Consider the following 12,020-nt stretch of genomic DNA (forward strand, 5'->3'; position numbering starts at 1 on the left):
GTTCTAATTTGTTGAGAATACTTCATATACAATGTGCTATTATCTCTTAATGTTGTTTAGGTAGAAATGTGTGCATTCAAGACCTTAGGAGCAGATTATCAACTGAGTTTAGCTTTTATCATTATTGTAATCTTATTGTTAATACAAGGCAATTTGAAACCATAATCATCTGCCTCAAAAATTGCTTAGTATTACGGATTTTGTGAAGGGGAAGGAAATCTTATGAGGAAGAAACTTTTAGTTTATTTATAAGCCCCTTTTTGTAGGCAAGAATTTTGTATAGATGTGAAGATTGTTTATGTCTCAGTGATACAAGTCTCCCCCACCCCAATTATCTGGCCTTTTTGAGAGAGATTAGAAAAATTGTGGCTTAGTTCAACAAAGGTTGAGTTAATTTGTGTGTCAGGTTACTAGAGTTATGGATCCAGCATCTACCTTCAAGATTTACAGTGTAGTGCAATTAAAGAGAAAGAAACAGATTATTTAATACGATTTAATAGCTAAATTAGAGATAATAACAGAGTTTACACAGGTTTGAGGCTATAGAGGTGGTTACTTATACGTGATACTTGGGCTGAGTTTTAAACGATGAAGGTAATAGTTAATAGAAAGAATGAGGTAAAAAGAGCAGAAGCATGTATAGAGCACAGTGTGGGCAGGAAACTATTATTATTGCAGTGCTAAGAAAGTGGCAGCTAGCTGGGAGCGGTGACTCACACCTGTAATCCCAACACTTTGGGAGGTTGAGGCGGGTGGATCACGAGGTCAGGAGATCAAGAACCATCCTGGCTAAAACGGTGAAACTCCGTCTCTACTAAAAATACAAAAAATTAGCCAGGCAGGCGTGGTGGTGGGCGCCTGTAGTCCCAGCTACTCTGGAGGCTGAGGCGGGAGAATGGCTTGAACTGGGAAGGTGGAGCTTGCAGTGAGCCGAAATCGTGCCACTGCACTCCAGCCTGGGCGACAGAGCAAGACTCCGTCTCAAAAAAAAAAAAAAAAAAAAAATGTGGCAGCAAATAGCAATGAAAAAAGACTGGGAAGTAGTTATTGTGGGTTTCATATATGCAATGCCAGAGAGTTTAGTCTTTATTTTGAAGGCAGTTGATGGGAAACCTGGGTGAGAGGAACAGGCAAGTTTGTGCAGTGCCGAGGATCCATTTAAAAGGGGACAAGACTAAGAAATATTTTAGAGGTAAAATCAGGATTTGGTGATTGACTATAGGAGATAAGGAATAGGAATAATAACTGGGATGTTTAGGATGGCTTCTAAGTTTCTGGCTTGGCTAATTAGGTAAGATGGTAGTAGCATTTCTTGTGATGAAGAATGTATTAGGAAAAATACAGTAAGAAGAGCCGGTTTTGGTATGGGGGTTGTATGGGAAAAGTGAATTCAGTTTTGGGTGAGTTGAATTTGAGGTACCAAGTAAAATTGTTGAGAACATGGTTGAGTGTGAGTCTGAAATTTAGAGGCAGTAGAGATTCTAGCAGAATTAATGATGCCGTTTATAATGAACATTTGAAAGAGACTCATTCTCCAACTCCAACCCACTACCTCTTTAATCCTTTTACTTGTGCTGCAGGCAAGTAGAAAGGAAATTTAATTGCCCAGTTTTGAATTGCTGGGCAATTAACTTTTTGTATTCCTGAAAGTAGATGTGGTTCTAGTGTTTGAACGAGTGGGATTGTTTTACATTATATACTTTTTTCTTCCAATGTCATGAATTCTTAGGCTTAAAATGTTGTCCTTTTTTTTTTTTTTTTTTTTGAGACGGAGTCTCGCTGTGTCTCCCAGGCTGGAGTGCAGTGGCGCGATCTCGGCTCACTGCAAGCTCCGCCTCCCGGGTTCACGCCATTCTACCGCCTCAGCCTCCCAAGTAGCTGGGACTACAGGCGCCCGCCACCACGCCCAGCTAGTTTTTTTTTGTATTTTTAGTAGAGACGGGGTTTCACCATGTTAGCCAGGATAGTCTCGATCTCCTGACCTCGTGATCCACCCGCCTCGGCCTCCCAAAGTGCTGGGATTACAGGCTTGAGCCACCGTGCCCGGCCAAAATGTTGTCCTTATTGCTATGTTTGTTTTGTGATGATGCTTAAACTGTATCATTTTCATTCACAGATTTCTTTCCTAAGCATACTCTTTTGCCCAATCTTTATTATTATTATTATTATTGTTGTTATTTGAGATAGAGTCTTGCTCTGTCACCCAGGCTGGAGTGCAGTGGCGTGATCTCGTCTCACCACAACCTCCGTCTCCTGGGTTCAAATGATTCTCCTGCCTCAGCCTCCCAAGTAGCGGGTACTACAGGCACCCACCATCATGACCGTCTAATTTTTGTATTTTTCGTAGAGACAGGGTTTCACCATATTGGCCAGGCTGGTCTCGAACTCCTGACCTTGTGATCCGCCCCCCTCGGCCTCCCAAAGTGCTGGGATTACAGGCGTGAGCCACTGTGCCTTATTTGTTCCATTTTTTACTGATACAGGTTGAGTATCCCTTATCTGAAATACTTTAGACCAAAGGTCTTTCTATTTTTATGTTTTTTTTGGGGGGGGGGAATATTTGCATTATACTGCATTAAACTGGTTGAGCATTTTCTTTGAGTGTCATGTCAGCACTCAAGTTTCTGGATTATGGAGCATTTCAGATTTTGTATTTTCAAATTCGAGATACTCAACCTGTAATAGAAGAGAATTTGTCTAGTAATGGAACTCTAAAGAACTGAAAGGATATGGTAAATTCTGGCATAAATAGTAGCATTACCAACGTGAGGCTGTATATGTATATTTAAAACTGTTTCCTTTATATTTTAAATTTAATAAAATCAGGTTGCTGATGTTACATAAGCAATTCCTAATCTGTACTGGGCCAAATTAATATTGTATTATGTTTGTTTGGTTTTGTTATCAGGGTAATGTTGGTCTCATAAAAGGAATTGGGAAGTATTCCCTTCTGTTTTCTGAAAAAGTTCATGTAGATTTGTATTGTTTCTTTTTAGGTGATTGGTAGGATTCTCCAGTGAAGCCATTTGGGCCTGGAGTTTTCTGTGTTGGAGGTTTTTTACTGCAGTTGTAATTTTAGAAATTAATAGATATGGGGCTAATTAGGTTATCTAACATGTGAGCTTTGGCGATCCATATGATTTGAGGAATTTGACTTTCATCTGAATTATTGAGTATACAGGCATAAAGTTTTTTTTTGTTTTTTGTTTTTTGTTTTTTTGAGATGGAGTCTTGCTCTGTTGCCCAGGCTGGAGTGCAGTGGCGTGATCTCGGCTCACTGCAACCTCTGCCTCCCAGGTTTAAGCGATTTTCCTGCCTCTCCTGAGTAGCTGGGATTACAGGTGTGCACCACCGTGCCTAAGTTTTGTAATTTTAATAGAGATGGGGTTTCACTCTGTTGCCCAGGCTGGTCTCGAACTACTGACTTCAGGTGATCTGCCTGCCTTGGCCTCCCAAAATGCTGGGATTATAGGCATGAGCCACTGCGCCTGGTCCTGTTGGTAATATTCTGTAAATTCTCCTTAAAAGTATATAGGATCTATAGTGATGTTCACTTTTTCCTTCCTAATAATGGTTATTTGTGTCTTTTTTTCTCAAACTGCTAACGGTTTATCAGTTTACTGATCTTTGCCAAAAATTTAATTTCTGTTTTTAAAAAATTTTTTTTTAGCTTCATCTTGATTTCTGGTCTGTTGAATGCTTTCTCTCTTGACAGTTGGTTGTAATTTCTTCCTTTTTTGTGTGTCTTGCATTTTACTGAATGCTGGATATTGTGAATAGGGTAGTAAAGAATGAGTAAATAATATTTATACCTGGAACATTGCATTCTTGGACTTTTAGTGTAGGGAGTTGAGTCAGTCTAGTCAGGAGTTAAGCTGAGTTTCTGTTTTGTTGTTGCAGAGGGTCCTTAAGTGCACCATTGGCTTCAAATTTCTCTCGTGTTACTTTATGCTTAGATTGGTAGCTGGCATGTGGGAAGGTGTTTCTGAATTTTCCTGATCAGCTCTCAGCGTTTGGCTTATGTGCCTTGGCATCATGAGTAGGACTCTATCAATGATCTTGCTCCTCTAGGCCAAACTGCAATTTGTATCTTTGTAGGTATTGTCTGGAAAAGAGTTTCTCTGCTCTTGCCTCAGTGGTATTAGACATTAGATCTCTAAGATCTCTAATGCCTTTGGTATAAGACCCTGGGTCCAACACTGTTTCCTTCCCCTACAGTAGTAGAGTTTTTTTCCTTTCACTCCCCCAACTGCCCAATTCACTTGTGCCTTGCGGGTAACTGGGCTTGCTGTTCCTCCACCAGTCCCTTCCAGTTTTCGTTCCCTAGAAGAGAAGGATCTGGTTGGGGCTTTGTATTTTTCCCATTGCAGAAGCTGCTCCCTTCCTCCAGCACTGCACCCCAGAGGAGGGCTCTCTTCAGTCCCATGTTCCCGTATTGTGAGCCTTTGGTGGCGGTCTGTAGAAGATCTTGCAAATGGTTTGAATTTCACTTGTTAACTGTGTCTCTCAGGAATAATATTCTCATGCTAATGTACACTTTGCCTTCAGCAGTTTGTTAACAATTTTAGATGAATTCTTTTTACCTGCTTTTATGGAACCATTGTTTCTTCCCTTGGTCTACCCTCAGGTGAGCCAGTGCTTGCATTCTGTCTCTCCTAGGAAGGGGTTGTATTTTCTTGGATTTGAGATCGCCTGGTTGCCCTGAGTCCTCAGCTCTTGGATGGGGTTTTTTTGTTTTGTTTTGTTTTTGTTTTGTTTTGTTTTTGAGAGAGTTTCGCTCTTTTTGCCCAGGCTGGAGTGCAATGGCGTGATCTCGGCTCACCGCAACCTCCGCCTCCCGGGTTCAAACGATTCTCCTGCCTCAGCCTCCCGAGTAGCTGGGATTACAGGCATGTGCCACCACCCCGGCTAATTTTGTATTTTTAGTAGAGACGGGGTTTCTGCATGTTGGTCAGGCTGGTCTTGAACTCCCGACCTCAGGTGATCCACATGCCTTGGCCTCCCAAAGTGCTGGGATTACAAGCGTGAGCCACCGTGCCCGGCAGGATGGGTTTTTAAAGTGTTCAATTTTGTAGTTTATTCAGGCTTTTTGTTGTTAGGCTGGTGGTGGCATTCTTTCTAGCTTTCTATAGCCTAGGCAGAACCCAGTTAATTTATAAGAATGGATCTCTAGGCAGAACTCCAGTGGGTCATAGAAGTGCTCTTCTCTTTCTGAGGCTGTAGCTTGTAATTCCCCGACTTCTTTGCCCTCAGGTTACCTTCTCTTCAGTTTAGACCAAAGGAAAGGGTTCGGATTGGTTAGATTGATAGTGGAAAGAGAGGCTCCCCAATTAGCACTGGATTGCTTTTTCTTCTTCCCTAAGCACTGGTTCCCTCAAAACTGTCTTGTGGTCAGCTCCTCCTCTACAATTTTTGCCATCTTTTCCCAGTCTCCTCCCAACTTTGCTTATTCTTCTATTTCCTGTTATGAAATCCTAGGGGGAAAAAAAGCGTATATTGTGGCCAGGTGCGGTGGCTCATGCCTGTAATCCAGTACTTTGGGAGGCCAAGGCGGGCAGATCACCTGAGGTCACGAGTCTGAGACCAGCCTGGCCAACATGGTGAAACCCTGTCTCTACTAAAATTACAAAAATTAGGCGTGGTGGCGCATGCCTGTAATCCCAGCTATTCGTGATGCTGAGGCAGGATAATTGCTTGAATCTGGGAGGCGGAGGTTGCAGTGAGCTGAGATTGTGCCACTGCACTCCAGCCTGGGTGACATGGCAAGACTCCGTCTCAAAAAAATAAATAGATAGATAGATACATAGATAGATAGAGAATTTTAAAGTCTGGAATTAAGATGAAGTATTTCAGCACTTTGTGTACCTGACAGTTGCCGTTTTTTGTCTACAGGTTTTTTTTGTCATTTTTAAAAATAAGTAAATATTAAAAAGGTGAGGTAGGAGGCAAATTTTACTTGATCCCTTTTCCTGTCCTTTTCTTCTGTCCCCATTGTATTCTACCCTTGTTGACAGTAGTTGGTTAGGAAAAAAAATAGGGCCAGGCATGGTAGCTCACACCTGTAATCACTGCACTTCAAGAAGCCAAGGTGGGCAGATCACTTGAGCCCAGGAGTTTGAGACCACCCTGGGCAACACATTGGGACCCAATCTGAAATCTGACCCAATCTACAATCTGAAAGAAAAAAACAACCAGATTCAAAAGTGGGCAAAGGACTTTTAGATTAAAAAATTAGCTGGGCGTAGTAGTGCATCCCTATAGTCCCAGCTGCTCTGTAGGCTGAGGTGGGAAGATCGCTTGAGCCTGGAAGTTGAGACTGCAAGTGAGCTGTGAGCTGTGAGACTGCAAGTGAGCTGTGAACCTGCCACTGCACTCCAGCCTGGGTGACAGGGTGATACCGTGTCTCAAAAAAAAAAAAAAAAGAGATTTTGTTTTCCAATTCCAGAGTGCTTGGTCTCTCACTCTTTTGGAAACCTTTGGATTAGACGAAGATCTATAGTTTTATTAAAAACTGTTTTAAACCATTTTAACCATTTGTAAGTATACAGTTGTGGTATTAAGTACATTCACCTTGTTGTCTACCATCTATCTCCAGAACTTTTTCATCTTCTCAAACTGAAACTCCGTGTTCATTAAACAAGTCCTCAAGGTTCATAATATATGTCAGAATTTCCTTGCTTTTTAAGGCTGAATACTACTTAATTGTATGTATGTACCACATTTTGTTTATCCATTCATCCATTGATGGACACTTTAGTTGCATCCACCTTTTAGCTGTTGTGAAAAATGCTGCTATGAATGTGGGTGTACTGTGTGAGACCCTACTGTCAGCTCTTTTGGATGTATACCTAGACGTAGAATTGTTGGATCATATGGCAAGTCTATATTTAATTTTTTTGAGGAACTGCCATGCCACTTTCCACAGCAGCTTTACTATTTTACATTCTCTCCAGCAAAACCCAAGGATCCCAATTTCTCCACATTTTTGCCAGCACTTTTTATTTTCATTTTATTTATTTATTTATTTATTCAATTTGAGCAGGTACTGTTTATTAACTGATGAGCCTAGAAAAATAATCATGGTAGACACCTTAGTTCATTCTTCAATAAGCCTGTTGATCTGGTCCTTCCTGTTGCCAGCATCTCCACCTTATACAAAATGGGTGGTCTTTTTCTTCATTCCACCTCGTGGAGAAGATAATTTGAAGGGCCACAGGAAGTTATTTGCCTCTTTGAAGCGTTTTCCAACAGTATAGATCTCATGAATCAGATCCTCCATACAGATGATGCCATGTTTACCAAGAGATTGAGCAATCAAAGCGTTATCTGTCAAAGCAATTCGCTTCTTATTGATTTTGCCATAACCACGCTTGTAGATTAGCTCATTTACTGACTTCAGATTGGGGTACCCCCATGCAATATATGGCTCTACAATCCTCAGCATGTTAATCGAAGCCTTGTTGAGCTTCAGAAAGATTCCATTGAAGATTTGACGAAGGCGAAGAAGCTGCAATATCTTTTGGACCTTTGGGCTCACGCTATTGATACCTCTGATCCTGATGACAAATGCCAATTTGGGTTCAGCAGGTACATAGAAGTTGCCAGCTTTTCTTGCCATTCTCACCATTCGAATTTTGGTTCTGTACATCTGCCTATATTCCTTGTGGTAGTGCTTCGCTTTTTCATAGATAAGCTTCCTCCTTGCCTTTCGAAGCATCTTTTGGGCAAACTTCTTTCTCAGGCGCTTGATCTTCAGCTCTGTGAAATTCCTTCGCTTTTTCTTAAGGGTTTCTGGCACAGCAGGAGCCTTCTTCTTCTTTTCTACACCCTCCATGGTTCCCGCGGAAAAAGAGGCTTGTTTTGTTTTTTGATAATAGTCATCCAAATGAGTGTGAAGCTGTTTCTTGTTGTGGTTTTAATTAGCATTTCCATGATAATTAGATAATTAGTGATGTCAAGTGTGTTTTCATATGTTTATTGTCTATTTGTATATCCTCTTTGGAGAAATGCCTATTCAAGTCCTTTGCCCACTTTTGAATCTGGTGGTTTTTTTCTTTCAGATTGTAATGCTTTATGTATTCTAGATAAGAATTTCTTATGAGATACATGATTTGCAAGTATTTTCTGCCATTCCATGGTTTGTCTTTTCACTCTGTTGATAGTGTACTTTGATACACCAAAAGTTAAAAAAAAAATTTTGTAAGAGGTAGGGTCTTACTGTGTCACCCAGGCTGGAATGCAGTGGTGCGCTTGCAGCTCGCTGCATTCTTGAACTCCTGAGTTCAAGGGATCCTCCCACCTCAGCTTTCCAAGTAGTAGCTAGGACTGTAGGTGTGCACCATAATGCCTGGCTAATTTTTTTAGTTTTTTAGGGATGGAATTTCACCTTGTTGCTCAGACTGGTCTCAAATGGTCCTTCTACCTCAGCCTCCTAAGTAGGTGGGATTATAGGTGTGAGCTATGGCACCTGGCTCAAAATTTTTGGACTTTGACACCCAGTTTATCTGTTTTTCTTTTTATTATGTGTGCTTTTGTTGTCATGACCAAGAAGCCATTGCCAAATCCAGTGTAATGAGCTTTTCCCATGTGTACACACACACACACGCGCACACACACACACACACACACAGGCACATTTTTTTGAGAAGTGGCCTCACTCTGTCTTCCAAGTTGAAATGCAGTGGTACAATCTCAGCTGACTGCAACCTCTGCCTCACAGGCTCAAGTGATCCTCCCACCTCAGCTTCCCAAGTAGCTGAGACCACAGGCACACCCACCACACCCAGCTAATTTTTTGTATTTTTGGTAGAGACGAAGTTTCACCATGTTGTCCAGGCTGGTCTCGAACTCCTGAGCTCGGGTGATCTGCCCCCCTTGGCCTCCCAAAGTGCTGAGATTATAGGTGTCAGCCACCACATCCAGCCTGTATTTTCTTCTAGGAGTCTTAGCTCTTATGTTTAGGTATTTGATCAATTTTGAGTTAATTTTCTATGTGGTGTAAGGTAAGTGTTTTTTTTCTTTTTTTCTTTTTGCATTTAGATATATAGTTTTCCCAGTACCAGATATCTATAGCTTTAGTAGGGGTACATATAGGCCTGGTGTTGAGATATGGAATGTAGTTTTTCTTTTCTTTTCCTTTTCTCTTTTCTTTTCTCTTTTCCTTTTCCTTTCCTTCTTTTCTTTTGACGGACTCTCGCTCTGTTGCCCAGACTAGAGTGCAGTGGCACGATCTCGGCTCACTTGCAATTTCCACCTCCTGGGTTCATGCCATTCTCCTGCCTCAGCCTCCCAAGTAGCTGGGACTACAGGTGCACGCCTAGCTAATTTTTTTGTATTTTTAGTAGAGATGGGGTTTCACCATATTAGCCAGGAATGTCTCGATCTTCTGACCTCGTGATCCGCCCGCCTCAGCCTCCCAAAGTGTTGGGATTACAGGCGTGAGCCACCGTGCCCGGCTGTAGTTTTTTATATTATTTGTATAACAGGTTCTAGATTTATATTTTTCTTTTTGATACAGAGTCTCAGTCCAGCTGTTGGCCTGTCTGAAGTGCAGTGACGCAGTCACAGCTGACTGCAGCCTCGACTTCCCAGATTCAGATGATCCTCCCACCTCAGCCTCCCAAGTAGTTGGGACTGTAGGCGTGCACCATCACACCTGGCAAATTTTTTTATATTTTTAGTAGACACAGGGTTTCATCATGTTGCCCAGGCTGGTCTCAAACTCCTAGGCTCAAGTGATCTATCTGACTTGGCCTCCCAAAGTGCTGGCATTACAGGTGTGAGCCACTGTACCTGGCCTAGGTTCTAGATTTTTGAATTCAGTTATATTATGGGTTAACTATGCACATAGGAGCTGCCCTGGAACTCTAATCTGTATTTGTAACATTATTTCTATCAGAGGTTTAATTCTGAGCTCCTACCAGCCAATTTGAAAACACAGCTTTTTTTTTTTTTTTTTTTTTTTTTTTTGAGATGGAGTCTTGCACTGTCACCTAGGCTGGAGTGCGTGGAGTGCAGTGGCATCATCTCGGCTCACTGCAGCCTCCACCTTCCAGGTTCAAGCTGTTCTCCTGCCTCAGCCTCCCGAGTAGCTGGGATTACAGACACCCACAACCTTGCCCGGCTAATTTTTTGTATTTTTAGTAGAGACGGTGTTTCACTTTGTTGGCCAGGCTTGTCTCGAAAGCCTGACCTCATGAGCCACTGCACGCAGCCTTTTTTTTTTTTCCTCGCTCTGTCGCCCAGGCTGGAGTGCAGTGGCATGATCTAGGCTCACTGCAACCTCTGCCTCCTGGGTTCAAGCGATTCTTCTGCCTCGGCCTCCCAAGTAGCTGGGACTACAGGAGCCCGCCACCATGCCTGGCTAATTTTTATATTTTTAGTAGAGACAGGGTTTCACCATATTGGCCAGGCAGGTCTCAAACTCCTGACCTCCTGATCCACCTGCCTCGGCCTCCCAAAGTGCTGGAGTTACAGGTATTAGCCACCGTTCCCTGCCGTAAACTTAAAGCTTTTACAGGTTAATTTTATCTTGAGGTTTTGTTCAGCCAGTGGTTCAGCTGAAAAATTACCCATTCCAATGGACCATTCAGGCAGAAGGCAGAAGTAAAAAACAAACCTGGCTAGGCACGGTAGCTCACTCACGCCTGTAATCCCAGCACTTTGGGAGGCCAAAGCAGGTGGATCATTTGAGGTCAGGAGTTTGAAACCATGCTGGCCAACATGGCAAAATCCCGTCTGTACTAAAAATAGAAAACAAGTAGCTGGGTGTGGTGGCGTGCGCCTGTAATCCCAGCTACTTGGGAGGCTGAGGCAGGAGAACTGCTTGATCCTGGGATGGAGAGGTTGCAGTGAGCTGAGATAGAACAGCTGTACTCTAGCCCGGGTGACAGAGCAAGGCTCCATCTCAAAAAAAAAAAAAAAAAAAAAAAACACCTTAGAGATAAATGGGAAATTGCTGGCTCAGAAGGGGGAGCAGGCAAAAAAAAAAAAAAAAAAAGAGAGAGAGAGAAAGAGAAATGGGAAATTGGAATTTTGGAGAACTTTTTTTTTTTTTTTTTTGAGATGGAGTCTCGCTCTGTTGCCCAGGCTGGAGTGCAGTGGCGTGATCTCAGCTCGCTGCAACCTCCGCTCCCGGGTTCAAGCGATTCTCCTGCCTCAGCCTCCCAAATAGCTGGGATTATAGGCACCCACCACCATGCCCAGCTCATTTTTGTATTTTTAGTAGAGACCGAGTTTCACCATGTTGACCAGGCTGGTCTCGAACTCCTGACCTTATGAGCCGCTGCACCCAGCCTGGTTAACTTTTTAATTAAAGTGTTTTGTTGGTTATAAATATACTGTTTTTGGCTGGGCGCGGTGGCTCAAGCCTGTAATCCTAGCACTTTGGGAGGCCGAGACGGGCGAATCACGAGGCCAGGAGATCGAGAGACGATCCCGGCTAACACGGTGAAACCCCGTCTCTACTAAAAAATACAAAAAAACTAGCCGGGCGAGGTGGCGGGCGCCTGTAGTCCCAGCTACTCGGGAGGCTGAGGCAGGAGAACGGCGTAAACCCGGGAGGCGGAGCTTGCAGTGAGCTGAGATCTGGCCACTGCACTCCAGCCTGGGTGACAGAGCAAGACTCCATCTCAAAAATAAATAAATAAATAAAAAAATAAATAAATATACTGTTTTCACATTGCAAGTTATTTATATTGAAATTATGTGGAAATTTTTACTTAAAACACTTCTACTGTCTTCTCCACTTCCATTTTCTCTTTCATAAAATGGAAATAACAGACACTACTTTATGTGATTGAGAAAATCAAGTGAAATAACATATGAGAAAGCACTTATGACAGTGCCTTGCACATAGCACTTAATTAATGGCAGCTATTCGTTAATATTTAAACTTTTTCATGTTCAGGTAAATGTAGTAATTTAGAACTTTTTTGGAAAATAATAGGTTGAGAATTGGTTTTCTTTTTTCATTTTTCCAGGAACTGGTATTTATTATCAAAGTTATGTTTGATGTCAGC

At 42.3% G+C, this 12,020-nt stretch overlaps 1 protein-coding gene and 1 pseudogene across 16 annotated transcripts in view; one reads left to right on the forward strand and one right to left on the reverse strand.

The window, feature by feature from the left end:
* CTDSPL2 (CTD small phosphatase like 2) overlaps positions 1 to 12,020 on the forward strand; it is a 110,569-nt gene that overhangs the window by 17,103 nt on the left and 81,446 nt on the right. The window lies entirely within an intron of this gene.
* On the reverse strand, positions 6,809 to 8,189 carry LOC102120783 (large ribosomal subunit protein uL30 pseudogene; annotated as a pseudogene).

The sequence above is a fragment of the Macaca fascicularis genome, chromosome 7 (genome assembly GCF_037993035.2).
Source record: "Macaca fascicularis isolate 582-1 chromosome 7, T2T-MFA8v1.1".
Taxonomy (NCBI): Eukaryota; Metazoa; Chordata; class Mammalia; order Primates; family Cercopithecidae; genus Macaca; species Macaca fascicularis.